The sequence below is a fragment of the Schistocerca piceifrons genome, chromosome 3 (assembly GCF_021461385.2).
Source record: "Schistocerca piceifrons isolate TAMUIC-IGC-003096 chromosome 3, iqSchPice1.1, whole genome shotgun sequence".
Lineage (NCBI taxonomy): Eukaryota > Metazoa > Arthropoda > Insecta > Orthoptera > Acrididae > Schistocerca > Schistocerca piceifrons.
In genome coordinates, this window is record NC_060140.1 from 45002467 (window position 1) to 45020287 (window position 17821).

Here is a 17821-nt window from a genome sequence, read left to right on the forward strand (position 1 = left end):
AGCGCACACTTGACCTTGCCTCCCTTACTTTCTACGCTTGACGAAGAAGAACTCTAAGGAGCCTCAGAAAGCACCATTTCCAACATTCAACATCTGTAGACATAGTTAGCGCACATCTGACCACGTCTCCGTTACTTTCTACCCGTGATGAAGAAGAACTGTAAGGAGCCTCAGAAAGCACCATTTCCAACATTCACCATATGTAAACATAGTTGGCGCACATCTGACCATGTCTCCCTTACTTTCTACCTGTGATGAAGAAGAACTGTAAGGAGCCTCAGAAAGCTCCATTTCCAACATTCACCATCTGGAGACATAGTTAGCGCACATGTGACCATGTCTCCCTTACTTTCTACCCCAGGTGAAGGAGAACAGTAAGAAGCTCTGAAGGCACCATTACCAACATTCACCATCTGTAGACATTACTAGCGCACAGCTATACATGTCTCCCTTCCTTTCTACCCAGGGTGAAGGAGGACTGTAAGGAGCCTCAGAAAGCATCATTTCCTACATTCACCTTCTCTAGACAAAGTTAGCTCACACCTGAACTTGCCTCCCTTACTTTCTACGCTTGATGACGAAGAACTGTAAGAAGCCTCAGAAAGCACCCTTTCCAACATTCACCATCTGTAGACATAGTTAGCTCACACCTGACCTTGCCTCACTTACTTTCTATGCATGATGAAAGGGAACTGAAAGGAGCCTCAGAAAGCACCATTTCCAACATTCACCATCTGCAGACATTACTAGCGCACAGCTATACATGTCTGCCTTCCTTTATACCCTAGGTGAAGGAGGACTGTAAGGAGCCTCAGAAAGCACCATTTCCTATATTCACCATCTGTAGATATTACTAGCACACAGCTGTACATGTCTCCCTTCCTTTCTACCCTAGGTGAAGGAGGACTGTAAGGAGATGTGGAAAGGACCATTTCCAACATTCACCATCTGTAGACATTTGTAGCGCACATCTGACCATGTCCCCCTTACTTTCTACGCCTGATGAAGGAAAACTGTAAGGAGCCTCAGAAAGCACCATTTCCAACATTCACCATCTGTAGACATAGTTAGCGTACAGCTGTACATGTCTCCCTTACTCTCTACCCTAGGTGAAGGAGAACAGTAAGGAGCTCAGAAGGCACCATTTCCAATATTCACCATCTGTAGACATAGTTAGCACACAGCTGTACATGTCTCCCTTACTTTCTACCCTCGATGAAGGTGAACTGTAGGGAGATGCAGAAAGCAATATTTCCTACATTCACCATCTTTAGACATAGTTAGCGCACACCTGACCTTGCCTCCCTTACTTTCTACGGTTGATGAAGGAAAACTGTAAGGAGCCTCAGAAAGCACCATTTCAAACATTCACCATCTGTAGACATAGTTATCGTACAGCTGTACATGTCTCACTTACTCTCTACCCTAGGTGAAGGAGAACAGTAAGGAGCTCAGAAGGCACCATTTCCAACATTCACCATCTGTAGACATTACTAGCGCACAGCTGTACATGTCTCCCTTCCTTTGTACCCTAGGTAAAGGAGGACTGTAAGGAGCCTCAGAGAGCACCGTTTCCTACATTCACCTTCTCTAGACATAGTTAGCGCACACCTGACCTTGCCTCCCTTACTTTCTACGCTTGATGAAGAAGAACTGTAAGGAGCCTCAGAAAGCACCACTTCCAACATTCACCATCTGTAGACATTACTAACGCACAGCTGTACATGTCTCCCTTCCTTGCTACCCAAGGTGAACGAGGACTGTAGGGAGCCTCAGAAAGCACCATTGCCTACATTCACTTTCTCTAGACATAGTTAGCGCACACCTGACCTTGCCTCCCTTACTTTCTACGCTTGATGAAGAAGAACTGTAAGGATCCTCAGAAAGCACCATTTCCAACGTTCACTATCTGTAGACATTACTAGCGCATAGCTGTACATGTCTCCCTTCCTTTCTACCCTAGGTGAAGGAGGACTGTAAGGTGCCTCAGAAAGCACTATTTCCTACATTCACCATCTCTAGACATAGTTAGCGCACACCTGACCATGCGTCCCTTACTTTCTACGCTTGATGAAAAAGACCTGTAAGGAGCTTCAGAAACCACCATTACCAACATTCACCATCTGTAGACATATATAGCGCACATCTGACCATGTCCCCCTTACTTTCTATGCCTGATGAAGGAAAACTGTAAGGAGCCTCAGAAAGCACCATTTCCAACATTCACCATCTGTAGGCATAGTTAGCGTACAGCTGTACATGTCTCCCTTACTCTCTACCCTTGGTGAAGAAGAACAGTAAGGAGCTCAGAAGGCACCATTTCCAATATTCACCATCTGTAGACATAGCTAGCGCACAGCTGTACATGTCTCCCTTCCTTTCTACCCTAGGTGAAGGAGGACTGTAAGGAGCTGCGGAAAGCACTATTTCCAACATTCAACATCTCTAGACATAGTTAGCGCACTCCTGACTTTTCCTCCCTTACTTTCTATGCTTGATGAAGAGGAACTTTAAGGAGCCTCAGAAAGCACCATTTCCAACATTCACCATCAGTAGACATTACTAGTGCACAGCTGTACATGTCTCCCTTCCTTTCTACCCTAGGTGAAGGAGGACTGTAAGGAGCTGCGGAAAGCACCATTTCCAACATTCACCGTCTGTAGACATAGTTAGCGCACACCTGACCTTGCCTCTCTCACTTTCTACGCTTGATGAAGAAGAACTGTTATGAGCCTCAGAAAGCACCATTTCCAACATTCACCATCTGTAGACATTACTAGCACACAGCTGTACATGTCTCCCTTCCTTTATACCCTAGGTGAAGGAGGACTGTAAGGAGACTCAGAAAGCACTATTTCCAACATTCACTATCTGTAGACATTACTAGCACACAGCTGTACATGTCTCCCTTACTTTCTACCCTAGGTGAAGGAGGACTGTAAGGAACTGTGGAAAGCACCATTTCCAACATTCACCATCTGTAGACATATATAGCGCACATCTGACCATGTCTCCCTTACTTTCTACGGTTTATGAAGGAGAACTGTAAAGAGCCTCAGAAAGCACCATTTCCAATATTCACCATCTGTAGACATAGTTAGCACACAGCTGTACATGTCTCCCTTACTTTCTACCCTCGATGAAGGTGAACTGTAGGGAGATGCAGAAAGCACCATTTCCTACATTCACCATCTTTAGACATAGTTAGCGCACACCTGACCTTGCCTCCCTTACTTTCTATGCTTGATGAAGGAAAACTGTAAGGAGCCTCAGAAAGCACCATTTCAAACATTCACCATCTGTAGACATGGTTAGCGTACAGCTGTACATGTATCACTTACTCTCTACCCTAGGTGAAGGAGAACAGTAGGGAGCTCAGAAGGCACCATTTCCAATACTCACCATCTTCAGACATAGTTTGCGCACGGCTGTACATGTCTCCCTTACTTTCTACCCTCGGTGTAGGAGAACTGTAGGGAGCTGCAGAAAGCACCATTTCCCACATTCACCATCTTTAGACATAGTTAGCGCACACCAGACCTTGCCTCCCTTACTTTCTACGCTTGATGAAGAAGAACTGTAAGAAGCCTCAGAAAGCACCATTTCAAACATTCACCATCTGTAGACATTACTAGCGCACAGCTGTACATGTCTCCCATCCTTTCTACCCTAGGTGAAGGAGTACTGTAAGGAGCTGCGGAAAGCACTATATCCAACATTCACCATCTCTAGACATAGTTAGCTCACACCTGACCTTGCCTCTCTTACTTTCTACGCTTGATGAAGAAAAACTGTAAGGAGCCTCAGAAAGCACCATTTGCAACATTCACCATCTGTAGACATAGTTAGCGTACAGCTTTACATGTCTCCCTTACTCTCTACCCTTGGTGAAGGAGAACAGTAAGGAGCTCAGAAGGCACCATTTCCAATATTCACCATCTGTAGACATTACTAGCGCACAGCTGTACATGTCTCCTTTCCTTTCTACCCTAGGTGAAGGAGGATTGTAAGGAGCCTGAGAAAGCACCATTTCCTACATTCACCATCTCTAGACATAGTAAACGCACACCTGACCATGCCTCCCTTACTTTCTATGGTTGATGAAGAAGAACAGTAAGGGGCCTCAGAATGCACCATTTCCAACTAGCACCATCTGTAGACATTACTAGCGCACAGCTGTACATGTCTCCCTTCCTTTCTACCGTAGGTGAAGGAGGACTGTAAGGAGCTGCAGAAAGCACCATTTAAAACATTCACCATCTCTAGACATAGTAAGCGCACACCTGATGATGCCTCTCTTACTTACTAAGCTTGATGAAGAAGAATTATAAGGAGCCTCAGAAAGCACCATTTCCTACATTCACCATCTGTAGACATTATTAGCGCACAGCTGTACATGTCTCACTTCCTTTCTACCCTCGGTGAAGGAGGACTGTAAGGAGCTGCAGAAAGCACCATCTCCAACTTTCACCATCTTTAGGCATAGTTAGCGCACACTTGACCTTGCCTCCCTTTCTTTCTACGCTTGATGAAGAAGAACTCTAAGAAGCCTCAGAAAGCACCATATCCAACATTCACCATCTGTAGACATTACTAGCGCACAGCTGTACATGTCTCCCTTCCTTTCTACCCTAGGTGAAGGAGGACTGCAAGGAGCTGCGGAAAGCACCATTTCCAACATTCACCATCTGTAGACATAGTTAGCGCACATCTGACCGTGTCTCCCTTGCTTACTACCCTTGATGAAGAAGAACTGTAAGGAGCCTCAGGAAGCACGATTTCCAGCATTCACCACCTGTAGACATAGTTACCGTACAGCTGTACACGTCTCCCTTACTCTCTACCCTAGGTGAAGGAGAACAGGAAGGAGCTCAGAAGGCACCATTTCCAATATCACCATCTGTAGACATAGCTAGCGCACAGCTGTTCATGTCGCCCTTACTTTCTACCCTCGGTGAAGGAGAACTGTAGGGAGCTGCAGAAACCACCATTTCCTACATTCTCCATCTTTAGACATAGTTAGCGCACACCTGACCTTGCCTCCCTTACTTTCTACGCTTGATAAAGAAAAACTGTAAGGAGCCTCATAAAGCACCATTTCCAACATTCACCATCTGTAGACATAGTTACCGTACAGCTGTACACATCTCCCTTACTCTCTACCCTAGTTGAAGGAGAACAGTAAGGGGCTCAGAAGGCACCATTTCCAATATTCACCATCTGTAGACATAGTTAGCACACAGCCGTACATGTCTCCCTTTCTTTCTACCCTCTGTGAAGGAGAACTGTTGGGAGCTGCAGAAAGCAATATTTCCTACATCCATCATCTTTAGGCATAGTTAGTGCACACCTGACCATGCCTCCCTTACTTTCTACGCTTGATGAAGAAGAACAGTAAGAAGTCTCAGAAAGCACCATTTCCAACATTCACCATCTGTAGACATTACTAGCGCACAGCTGTACATGTCTCCGTTCCTTGTTACCCTAGGTGAAGGAGGACTGTGAGGAGCTGCGGAAAGAACCATTTCCTACATTCACCATCTGTAGACATAGTTAGCGCACATGTGAACATGTCTCCCTTACATTCTACCCGTGATGAAGAAGAACTGTAAGGAGCCTCAGAAAGCACCATTTCCAACATTCACCATCTTGAGACATAGTTAGTGCACATGTGACCATGTCTCCCTTCCTTTCTACCCTTGATGAAGAAGAACTGTAAGTAGCCTCAGAGAGCACCATTTCCAACATTCACCACCTGTAGACGTAGTTACCGTACTGCTGTACGAGTCCCCCTTACTCTCTACCCTAGGTAAAGGAGAACAGTAAGGAGCTCAGAAGGCGCCATTTCCAATATTCACCATCTGCAGACATAGTTAGCGCACACCTGACCTTGCCTCCCTTACTTTCTACGCTTGATGAAGAAAAACTGTAAGGGGCCTCAGAAAGCACCATTTCCAACATTCACCATCTGTAGACATAGTTACGTACAGCTGTACATGTCTCCCTCACACTCTACTCTAGGTGATGGAGAAGAGTAAGGGGCTCAGAAGGCACCATTTCCAACATTCACCATCTGTAGACATTACTAGCACACAGCTGTACATGTCTCCCTTACTTTCTACCCTAGGTGAAGGAGGACTGTAAGGAGCTGCGGAAAGCACCATATCCAACATTCACCATCTGTAGACATAGTTAGCGCACATCTAACCATATCTCCCTTACTTTCTACGCTTGATGAAGAAGAATTGTAAGGAGCTTCAGAAAGCACCATTTCCGACATTCACCATCTGTAGAAATTACTAGCGCACGGCTGTACATGTCTCCCTTACTTTCTACCCACAGTGAAGGAGAACTGTAGGGAGCTGCAGAAAGCACATTTTCGTACATTCACCATCTTCAGACATAGTTAGCGCACACCTGACCTTGCCTCCCTTACTTTCTACGCTTGATGAAGAAGAACTGTAAGGAGCCTCAGAAGGTACCATATCCAACATTCACCATCTGTAGACATTACTAGCGCACAGCTGTACATGTGTCCCTTCCTTTCTACCCTAGGTGAAGCTGGACTGTAAGTAGCTGCAGAAAGCACCATTTCCAACATTCACCATCTGTAGACATAGGTAGCGGACATCTGACCCTGTTTCGCTTACTTTCTTCCCTTGATGAAGAAGAACTGTATGGAGCTTCAGAGAGCACCATTTCCTACAATCACCCGCTGTATACATAGTTAGCTTACAGCTGTACACGTCACCCTTACTCTCTACCCTAGGTGAAGGAGAACAGTAAGGAGCTCAGAAGGCACCATTTCCAATATTCACCATCTGTAGACATAGTTAGCGCACATCTGTACTTGTCTCCCTTACTTTCTACCCTCGGTGAAGGAGAACTGTAGGGAGCTACAGAAAGCACCATTTCCAACATTCACCATCTGTAGATATAGTTAGCGCACATGTGACCATGTCTCTTTTACTTTCCACCCATGTTGAAGAAGAACTGTAATGAGCCTCAGAGAGCACCATATCCAACATTCACCATTTGTAGACATTACTAGCGCACGGCTGTACATGTCTCCCTTCCTTTCTTCCGTAGGTGAAGGAGGACTGTAAGGAGCTGCAGAAAGCACCATTTCCAACATTCACCATCTGTAGACATAGGTAGCGGACATCTGACCCTGTTTCGCTTACTTTCTTCCCTTGATGAAGAAGAACTGTATGGAGCTTCAGAGAGCACCATTTCCTACAATCACCCGCTGTATACATAGTTAGCTTACAGCTGTACACGTCACCCTTACTCTCTACCCTAGGTGAAGGAGAACAGTAAGGAGCTCAGAAGGCACCATTTCCAATATTCACCATCTGTAGACATTGTTAGCGTGCAGCTGTACACGTCTCCCTTACTCTCTACCCTAGGTGAAGAAGAACAGTGCGGAGCTCAGAAGGCACCATTTCCAATATTCACCATCTGTAGACATAGTTAGCGCACAGCTGACCATGCCACCCGTGCTTTCTACGCTTGATGAAGATAAAATGTAAGGAGCCTCAGAAAGCACCATTTCCAACATTCACCAACTGTAGACATTACCAGCGCACAGCCGTACATGTATCCGTTCCTTGCTACCCTAGGTGAAGGAGGACTGTGAGGAGCTGCAGAAAGCACCATTTCCAACATTCACCATCTGTAGACATAGTTAGCGCACATCTGAACATGTTTCCCTTCCTTTCTACCCTTGATGAAGAAGAACTGTAAGGAGCCTCAGAAAGCACCATTTCCAACATTCACCACCTGTAGACGTAGTTACCGCACTGCTGTACGAGTCCCTCTTACTCTCTACCCTAGGTGAAATAGAACAGTAAGGAGCTCAGAAGGCGCCATTTCCAATATTCACCATCTGCAGACATAGCTAGCGCACACCTTACCTTGCCTCCCTTACATTCTACGCTAGGTGAAGAAGAACTGTAAGGAGCCTCAGAAAGCACCATTCCCAACATTCACGATCTGTAGACATTTCCAGCCCAGAGCTATACATGTCTCCCTTCCTTTCCGCCTTAGGTGGAGGAGTACTGTAAGGAGCTGTGGAAAGCACCATTTCCTATATTCACCTTCTGTAGACATAGTTAGCGCACAGCAGTACGTGTCTCCCTTACTTTCTACTCTCGGTGAAGGAGATCTGTAGGAAGCTGCAGAAAGCACCAATTCATACATTCACCATCTTTAGACATAGTTAGCGCACACCTGACCTTGCCTCCCTTATTTTCTACGCTTGATGAAGAAGAATTGTAAGGAGCCTCAGAAAGCACCATTTCCGACATTCACCATCTGTAGAAATTACTAGCGCACGGCTGTACATTTCTCCCTTCCTTTCTACCCTAGGTGAAGGAGGACTGTATGGATCTGCAGAAAGCACCATATCTAACTTTCACCATCTGTAGACATAGCTAGCGCACATCTGACAACGTCCCCCTTACTTTCTACCCTTGATGAAGAAGAACTGTAAGAAGCCTCAGAAAGCACCTTTTCTAACATTCACCATCTGTAGACATAGTTAGCGTACAGCTGTACACGTCTCCCTTACTCTACACCATAGGTGAAGGAGAACAGTAAGGAGCTCAGAAGGCACCATTTCCAATATTCACCAACTGTAGACATAGTTAGCGCACCAGCTGTACATGTCTCCCTTACTTTCTACCCTCGGTGAAGGAGAACTGTAGGGAGCTGCAGAAAGCAGCATTTCCTACATTCACCATCTTTAGACATAGTTAGCGCACACCTGACCTTGCCTCCCTTACTTTCTACGCTTGATGAAGAAAAACTGTAAGGAGCCTCAGAAGGCACCATTTCCAACATTCACCATCTGTAGACATTACTAGCGCACAGCTGTACATGTGTCCCTTCCTTTCTACCCTAGGTGAAGGAGGACTGTAAGTAGCTGCAGAAAGCACCATTTCCAACATTCACCATCTGTAGACATAGTTAATGGACATCTGACCCTGTTTCCCTTACTTTCTTCCCTTGATGAAGAAGAACTGTATGGAGCCTCAGAGAGCACCATTTCCAACATTCACCATCTGTAGACATAGTTAGCGTACAGCTGTACAAGTCTCCCTTACTCTCTACCCTAGGTGAAAGAGAACAGTAAGGAGCTCAGAAAGAACCATTTGCAATATTCTCCATCTGTAGTCATAGTTAGCGCACAGCTGTACATGTCTCCTTTACTTTCTACCCTCGGTGAAGGAGAATTGTAGGGAGCTGCAGAATGCACCATTTCCTACATTCACTATCTTTAGACATAGTTAGCGCACACCTGACCTTGCCTCCCTTACTTTTTACGCTTGATAAAGAAGAACTGTAAGGAGCCTCAGAAAGCACCATTTCCAACATTCACCATCTGTAGACATAGTTAGTGCACATCTGACCGTGTCTCCCTTACTTTCTACCCTTGATAGAGAAGAACTGTAAGGAGTCTCAGAAAGCACCATTTCCAACATTCACCATCTGTAGACATAGTTAGCGTACAGCAGTACACGTCTCCCTTCCTTTCTACCCTAGGTGAAGGAGGACTGTAAGGGGCTGCAGAAAGCACCATATCCAACATTCACCATCTGTAGACATAGTTAGCGTGCAGCTGTACACGTCTCCCTTACTCTACACCCTAGGTGAAGGAGAACAGTAAGGAGCTCAGAAGGCACCATTTCCAATATTCAGCGTCTGTAGACATAGTTAGCGGACATGTGACCCTGTCTCCCTTACTTCCTTCCCTTGATGAAGAAGAACTGTTAGGAGCCACAGAAAGCACCATTTCCAACATTCACAATCAGTAGACTTAGTTAGCGTACAGCTGTGCACGTCTCCCTCGCTCTCTACCCTAGGTGAAGGAGAACAGTAAGGAGCTCAGAAGGCACCATTTCCAATATTCACCATCTGTAGACATAGTTAGCGCACAGCTGTACACGTCTCCCATACTTTCTACCCTCGGTGAAGGAGATCTGTAGGGAGCTGCAGAAAGCACCATTTCCTACATTCACCATCTTTAGACATAGTTAGCGCACACCTGACCTTGCCTCCCTTACTTTCTGCGCTTGATGAAGAAGAACTGTAAGGAGCCTCAGAAAGCACCATTTCCAACATTCACCATCTGTAGACATAGTTAGCGTACAGCTGTGCACGTCTCCCTCACTCTCTACCCTAGGTGAAGGAGAACAGTAAGGAGCTCAGAAGGCACCATTTCCAATATTCACCATCTGTAGACATAGTTAGCGCACACCTGACCTTGCCTCCCTTACTTTCTACGCTTGATGAAGAACAACTGTAAGGAGCCTCAGAAAGCACCATTTCCAACATTCACCATCTTTAGACATAGTTAGCGCACACCTGACCTTGCCTCCCTTACTTTCTACGCTTGATGAAGAACAACTGTAAGGAGCCTCAGAAAGCACCATTTCCAACATTCACCATCTGTAGACATTACTAGCACACAGCTCTACATGTCTCCCTTCTTTTCTACCCTAGGTGAAGGAGGTCTGTAAGGAGCTGCGGAAAGCACCATTTCCAACATTCACCATCTGTAGACACAGCTAGCGCACAGCTGTACATCTGTCCCTTACTTACTACCCTAGGTGAAGGAGAACAGTAGGGAGCTGCAGAGAGCACCATTTATACATACACCAACTTCAGACATACACTCCTGGAAATTGAAATAAGAACACCGTGAATTCATTGTCCCAAGAAGGGGAAACTTTATTGACACATTCCTGGGGTCAGATACATCACATGATCACACTGACAGAACCACAGGCACATAGACACAGGCAACAGAGCATGCACAATGTCGGCACTAGTACAGTGTATATCCACCTTTCGCAGCAATGCAGGCTGCTATTCTCCCATGGAGACGATCGTAGAGATGCTGGATGTAGTCCTGTGGAACGGCTTGCCATGCCATTTCCACCTGGCGCCTCAGTTGCACCAGCGTTCGTGCTGGACGTGCAGACCGCGTGAGACGCTGCTTCATCCAGTCCCAAACATGCTCAATGGGGGACAGATCCGGAGATCTTGCTGGCCAGGGTAGTTGACGTACACCTTCTAGAGCACGTTGGGTGGCACGGGATACATGCGGACGTGCATTGTCCTGTTGGAACAGCAATTTCCCTTGCCGGTCTAGGAATGGTAGGACGATGGGTTCGATGACGGTTTGGATGTACCGTGCACTATTCAGTGTCCCCTCGACGATCACCAGTGGTGTACGGCCAGTGTAGGAGATCGCTCCCCACACCATGATGCCGGGTGTTGGCCCTGTGTGCCTCAGTCGTATGCAGTCCTGATTGTGGCGCTCACCTGCACGGCGCCAAACACGCATACGACCATAATTGGCACCAAGGCAGAAGCGACTCTCATCGCTGAAGACGACACGTCTCCATTCGTTCCTCCATTCACGCCTGTCGCGACGCCACTGGAGGCGGGCTGCACGATGTTGGGGCGTGAGCGGAAGACGGCCTAACGGTGTGCGGGACCGTAGCCCAGCTTCATGGAGACGGTTGCGAATGGTCCTCGCCGATACCCCAGGAGCAACAGTGTCCCTAATTTGCTGGGAAGTGGCGGTGCGGTCCCCTACGGCACTGCGTAGGATCCTACGGTCTTGGCGTGCATCCGTGCGTCGCTGCGGTCCGGTCCCAGGTCGACGGGCACGTGCACCTTCCGCCGACCACTGGCGACAACATCGATGTACTGTGGAGACCTCACGCCCCACGTGTTGAGCAATTCGGCGGTACGTCCACCCGGCCTCCCGCATGCCCACTATACGCCCTAGCTCTAAGTCCGTCAACTGCACATACGGTTCACGTCCACGCTGTCGCGGCATGCTACCAGTGTTAAAGACTGCGATGGAGCTCCGTATGCCACGGCAAACTGGCTGACACTGACGGCGGCGGTGCACAAATGCTGCGCAGCTAGCGCCATTCGACGGCCAACACCGCTGTTCCTGGTGTGTCCGCTGTGCCGTGCGTGTGATCATTGCTTGTACAGCCCTCTCGCAGTGTCCGGAGCAAGTATGGTGGGTCTGACACACCGGTGTCAATGTGTTCTTTTTTCCATTTCCAGGAGTGTAGTTAGCGCACACCTTACCTTGCCTCCCTTACATTCTACGCTAGCTGAAGAAGAACTGTAAGGAGCCTCAGAAAGCACCATTCCCAACATTCACGATCTGTAGACATTTCTAGCCCAGAGCTATACATGACTCCCTTCCTTTCCGCCTTAGGTGGAGGAGGACTGTAAGGAGCTGTGGAAAGCACCATTTCCTATATTCACCTTCTGTAGACATAGTTAGCGCACAGCAGTACGTGTCTCCCTTACTTTCTACTCTCGGTGAAGGAGAACTGTAGGGAGCTGCAGAAAGCACCAATTCATACATTCACCATCTTTAGACATAGTTAGCGCACAAATGACCTTGCCTCCCTTATTTTCTACGCCTGATGAAGAAGAACTGTAAGGAGATTCAGACAGCACCATTTCCAACATTCACTATCTGTAGACATTAGTAGCGCACAGCTGTACATGTCTCCCTTCCTTTCTACCCTAGGTGAAGCAGGACTGTAAGGAGCTGCCGAGAGAACCATTTCCAACATTCACCGTCTGTAGACATAGTTAGCGCACATCTGACTATGTCTCCCTTACTTTCTACCCTTGATGAAGAAGACCTGTAAGGAGCCTCAGAAAGCACCAGTTCCAACATTCATCATCCGTAGACATAGTTAGCGTACAGCTGAACACGTCTCCATAACACTACACACTTGGTGAAGGAGAACAGTAAGGAGCTCAGAAGGAACCATTTCCAATATTCACCATCTGAAGACATAGTTAGCGCACAGCTGTACATGTCTCCCTTACTTTCTACCCTCGGTGAAGGAGAACTGTAGGGAGCTGCAGGAAGCACCATTTCGAACATTCACCATCTGTAGACATAGTTAGCGCACATCTAACCATATCTCCCTTACTTTCTACGCTTGATGAAGAAGAATTGTAAGGAGCTTCAGAAAGCACCATTTCCGACATTCACCATCTGTAGAAATTACTAGCGCACGGCAGTACATTTCTCCCTTCCTTTCTACCCTAGGTGAAGGAGGACTGTATGGAGCTGCAGAAAGCACCATATCTAACATTCACCATCTGTAGACATAGCTAGCGCACATCTGACAACGTCCCCCTTACTTTCTACCCTTGATGAAGAAGAACTGTAAGAAGCCTCAGAAAGCACCATTTCCGACATTGACCATCTGTAGACATAGCTAGCGTACAGCTGTACAAGTCTCCCTTACTCTCTACCCTAGGTGAAAGAGAACAGTAAGGAGCTCAGAAAGAACCATTTGCAATATTCTCCATCTGTAGTCATAGTTAGCGCACAGCTGTACATGTCTCCTTTACTTTCTACCCTCGGTGAAGGAGAATTGTAGGGAGCTGCAGAAAGCACCATTTCCTACATTCACTATCTTTAGACATAGTTAGCGCACACCTGACCTTGCCTCCCTTACTTTTTACGCTTGATAAGGAAGAACTGTAAGGAGCCTCAGAAAGCACCATTTCCAACATTCACCATCTGTAGACATAGTTAGTGCACATCTGACCGTGTCTCCCTTACTTTCTACCCTTGATAGAGAAGAACTGTAAGGAGTCTCAGAAAGCACCATTTCCAACATTCACCATCTGTAGACATAGTTAGCGTACAGCAGTACTCGTCTCCCTTCCTTTCTACCCTAGGTGAAGGAGGACTGTAAGGGGCTGCAGAAAGCACCATATCCAACATTCACCATCTGTAGACATAGTTAGCGCACATCTGACCACGTCTCCCTGATGACGAAGAACTGTAAGGAGCCTCAGAAAGCACCATATCCAACATTCACCATCTGTAGACATAGTTAGCGTGCAGCTGTACACGTCTCCCTTACTCTACACCCTAGGTGAAGGAGAACAGTAAGGAGCTCAGAAGGCACCATTTCCAATATTCAGCGTCTGTAGACATAGTTAGCGGACATGTGACCCTGTCTCCCTTACTTCCTTCCCTTGATGAAGAAGAACTGTAAGGAGCCTCAGAAAGCACCATTTCCAACATTCACCATCTGTAGACATAGTTAGCGTACAGCTGTACACGTCTCCCTCACACTCTACCCTAGGTGAAGGGGAACAGTAAGGACCTCAGAAGGCACCATTTCCAATATTCACCATCTGTAGACATAGCTAGCGCACAGCTGTACATGTCTCCCTTACTTTCCACCCTAGGTGAAGAAGAACTGTAGGGAGCTGCAGAAAGCACCATTTCCTACATTCAGCATTTTTAGACATAGCTAGTGCACACCTGACCTTGCCTCCCTTACTTTCTACCCTTGATGGAGAAGAACTGTAAGGAGCCTCAGAAAGCACCGTTTCCAACATTCACCATCTGTGGACATTACTAGCGCACAGCTGTACATGTGTCCGTTCCTTTCTACCCTAGGTGAAAAATGACTTTAAGTAGCTGCAGAAAGCATCATTTTCAACATTCACCATCTGCAGACATAGTTAGCGGACATCTGACCCTGTCTCCCTTACATTCTTCCCTTGATGAAGAAGAACTGTAAGGAGCCTCAGAAAGCACCATTTCCAACATTCATCATCTGTAGACATAGTTAGCACACATCTGACCGTGTGTCCCTTACTTACTACCCTTGATGAAGAAGAACTGTAAGGAGCCTCAGAAAGCACCATTTCCAACATACACCATCTGTAGACATTACTTGCGCACATCTGACCATGTCTCCCTTACTCTCTACCCTTGATGAAGAAGAACTGTAAGGAGCCTCAATAAGCACCATTTCCTACATTCACCATCTGTAGACATAGCTAGCGCACAGCTGTATATGTCTCCCTTACTTTCCACCCTAGGTGAAGGAGAACTGTAGGGAGCTGCAGAAAGCACCATTTCCTACATTCACCATCTTTAGACATAGTTAGGGCACACCTGTCCTTGCCACCCTTACTTTCTACGCCTGATGAAGAAGAATTGTAAGGAGCCTCAGAAATCACCATTTCCAACATTCACCATCTGTAGACATAGTTAGCGCACATCTGACCATCTCTCCCCTACTTTATACACTTGATGAAGAAGAACAGTAAGGAGCCTCAGAAAGCACCATTTCCAACATTCACCATCTATAGACATAGTTAGCGCACATCTGACCATGTCTCCCTTACTTTCTACCCTTGATGAAGAAGAACTGTAAGGAGCCACAGAAAGCACCATTTCCAACATTCACAATCTGTAGACTTAGTTAGCGTACAGCTGTGCACGTCTCCCTCACTCTCTACCCTAGGTGAAGGAGAACAGTAAGGAGCTCAGAAGGCACCATTTCCAATATTCACCATCTGTAGACATAGTTAGCACACAGCTGTACATGTCTCCCATACTTTCTACGCTTGATGAAGAAGAACTGTAAGGTGCCTCAGAAAGCACCATTTCCAACAGTCACCATCTGTAGACATTTCTAGCCCACAGCTATACATGTCTCCCTTCCTTTCCGCCCTAGGTGGAGGAGGACTGTATGGAGCTGTGGAAGGCACCATTTCCAACATTCACCATCTCTTTACATACTTAGCGCACACCTGACCATGTCTCTATCACTTTCTACCCTTGATGATGAAGAACTGTAAGGAGCCTCATAATGCAACATTTACAACATTCACCATCTGTAGACATAGTTAGCGCACATCTGACCGTGTGTCCCTAACTTTCTACCCTTGATGAAGCAGAACTGTAAGGAGCCTCAGAAAGCACCATTTCCAACATACACCATCTGTAGACATAGTTAGCGCACAGCAGTACGTGTCTCCCTTACTTTCTACTCTCGGTGAAGGAGAACTGTAGGGAGCTGCAGAAAGCACCAATTCATACATTCACCATCTTTAGACATAGTTAGCGCACACCTGACCTTGCCTCCCTTATTTTCTACGCTTGATGAAGAAGAACTGTAAGGAGCCTCAGACAGCACCATTTCCAACATTCATCATCTGTAGACATAATTAGCGTACAGCTGAACACGTCTCCATAACACTACACACTTGGTGAAGGAGAACAGTAAGGAGCTCAGAAGGCACCATTTCCAATATTCACCATCTGAAGACATAGTTACCGCACAGCTGTAAATGTCTCCCTTACTTTCTACGCTCGGTGAAGGATAACTGTAGGGAGCTGCAGAAAGCACCATTTCCAACATTCACCATCTGTAGACATAGTTAGCGCACATCTAACCTTATCTCCTTTACTTTCTACGCTTGATGAAGAAGAATTGTAAGGAGCTTCAGAAAGCACCATTTCCGACATTCACCATCTGTAGAAATTACTAACGCACGGCTGTACATTTCTCCCTTCCTTTCTACCCTAGGTGAAGGAGGACTGTATGGAGCTGCAGAAAGCACCACATCCAACATTCACCATCTGTAGACATAGCTAGCGCACAGCTGTACACGTCTCCCTTACTCTACACCCTAGGTGAAGGAGAACAGTAAGGAGCTCAGAAGGCACCATTTGCAATATTCTCCATCTGTAATCATAGTTAGCGCACAGCTGTACATGTCTCCTTTACTTTCTACCCTCGGTGAAGGAGAATTGTAGGGAGCTGCAGAAAGCACCATTTCCTACATTCACTATCTTTAGACATAGTTAGCGCACACCTGACCTTGCCTCCCTTACTTTTTACGCTTGATGAAGAAGAACTGTAAGGAGCCTCAGAAAGCACCATTTCCAACATTCACCATCTGTAGACATAGTTAGTGCACATCTGACCGTGTCTCCCTTACTTTCTACCCTTGATGGAGAAGAACTGTAAGGAGTCTCAGTAAGCACCATTTCCAACATTCACCATCTGTAGACATAGTTAGCGTACAGCTGTACACGTCTCCTTTCCTTACTACCCTACGTGAAGCAGGACTGTAAGGGGCTGCAGAAAGCACCATATCCAACATTCACCATCTGTAGACATAGTTAGCACACATCTGACCACGTCGCCCTTACTTTCTACCCTTGATGAGGAAGAACTGTAAGGAGCCTCAGAAAGCACCATTTCCAACATTCACTATCTATAGACATTACTAGCGCACAGCTGTACATGTCCCCCCTACTTTCCACCCTAGGTGAGAAGAACTGTAGGGAGCTGCAGAAAGCACCATTTCCTACATTCACCATCTTTAGACATAGTTAGTGCACACCTGACTTGCCTCCCTTACTTTCTACGCTTGATGAAGAAGAACAGTAAGGAGCCTCAGAAAGCACCATTTCCAACATTCACGATCTGTAGACATAGTTAGCACACATCTGACCGTGTGTCCTTTACTTTCTATCCTTGATGAAGAAGAACCGTAAGGAGCCACAGAAAGCACCATTTCCTACACTCCCCATCTGTAGACTTAGTTAGCGTACAGCTGTGCACGTCTCCCTCACTCTCTACCCTAGGTGAAGGAGAACAGTAAGGAGCTCAGAAGGCACCATTTCCAATATTCACCACCTGTAGACATAGTTAGCGCACAGCTGTACATGTCTCCCTTACTTTCTACCCTCTGTGAAGGAGAACTGTAGGGAGCTGCAGAAAGCACCATTTCCTACATTCGACATCTTTAGACATAGTTAGCGCACTCCTGACCTTGCCTACCTTTCTTTCTACCCTTGATGAAGAAGAACTGTAAGGAGCCTCAGAACGCACCATTTCCAACATTCACCATCTCTAGACATAGTTAGCGTACAGCTGTACACGTCTCCCTCACTCTCTACCCTAGGTGAAGGAGAACAGTAAGGAGCTCAGAAGGC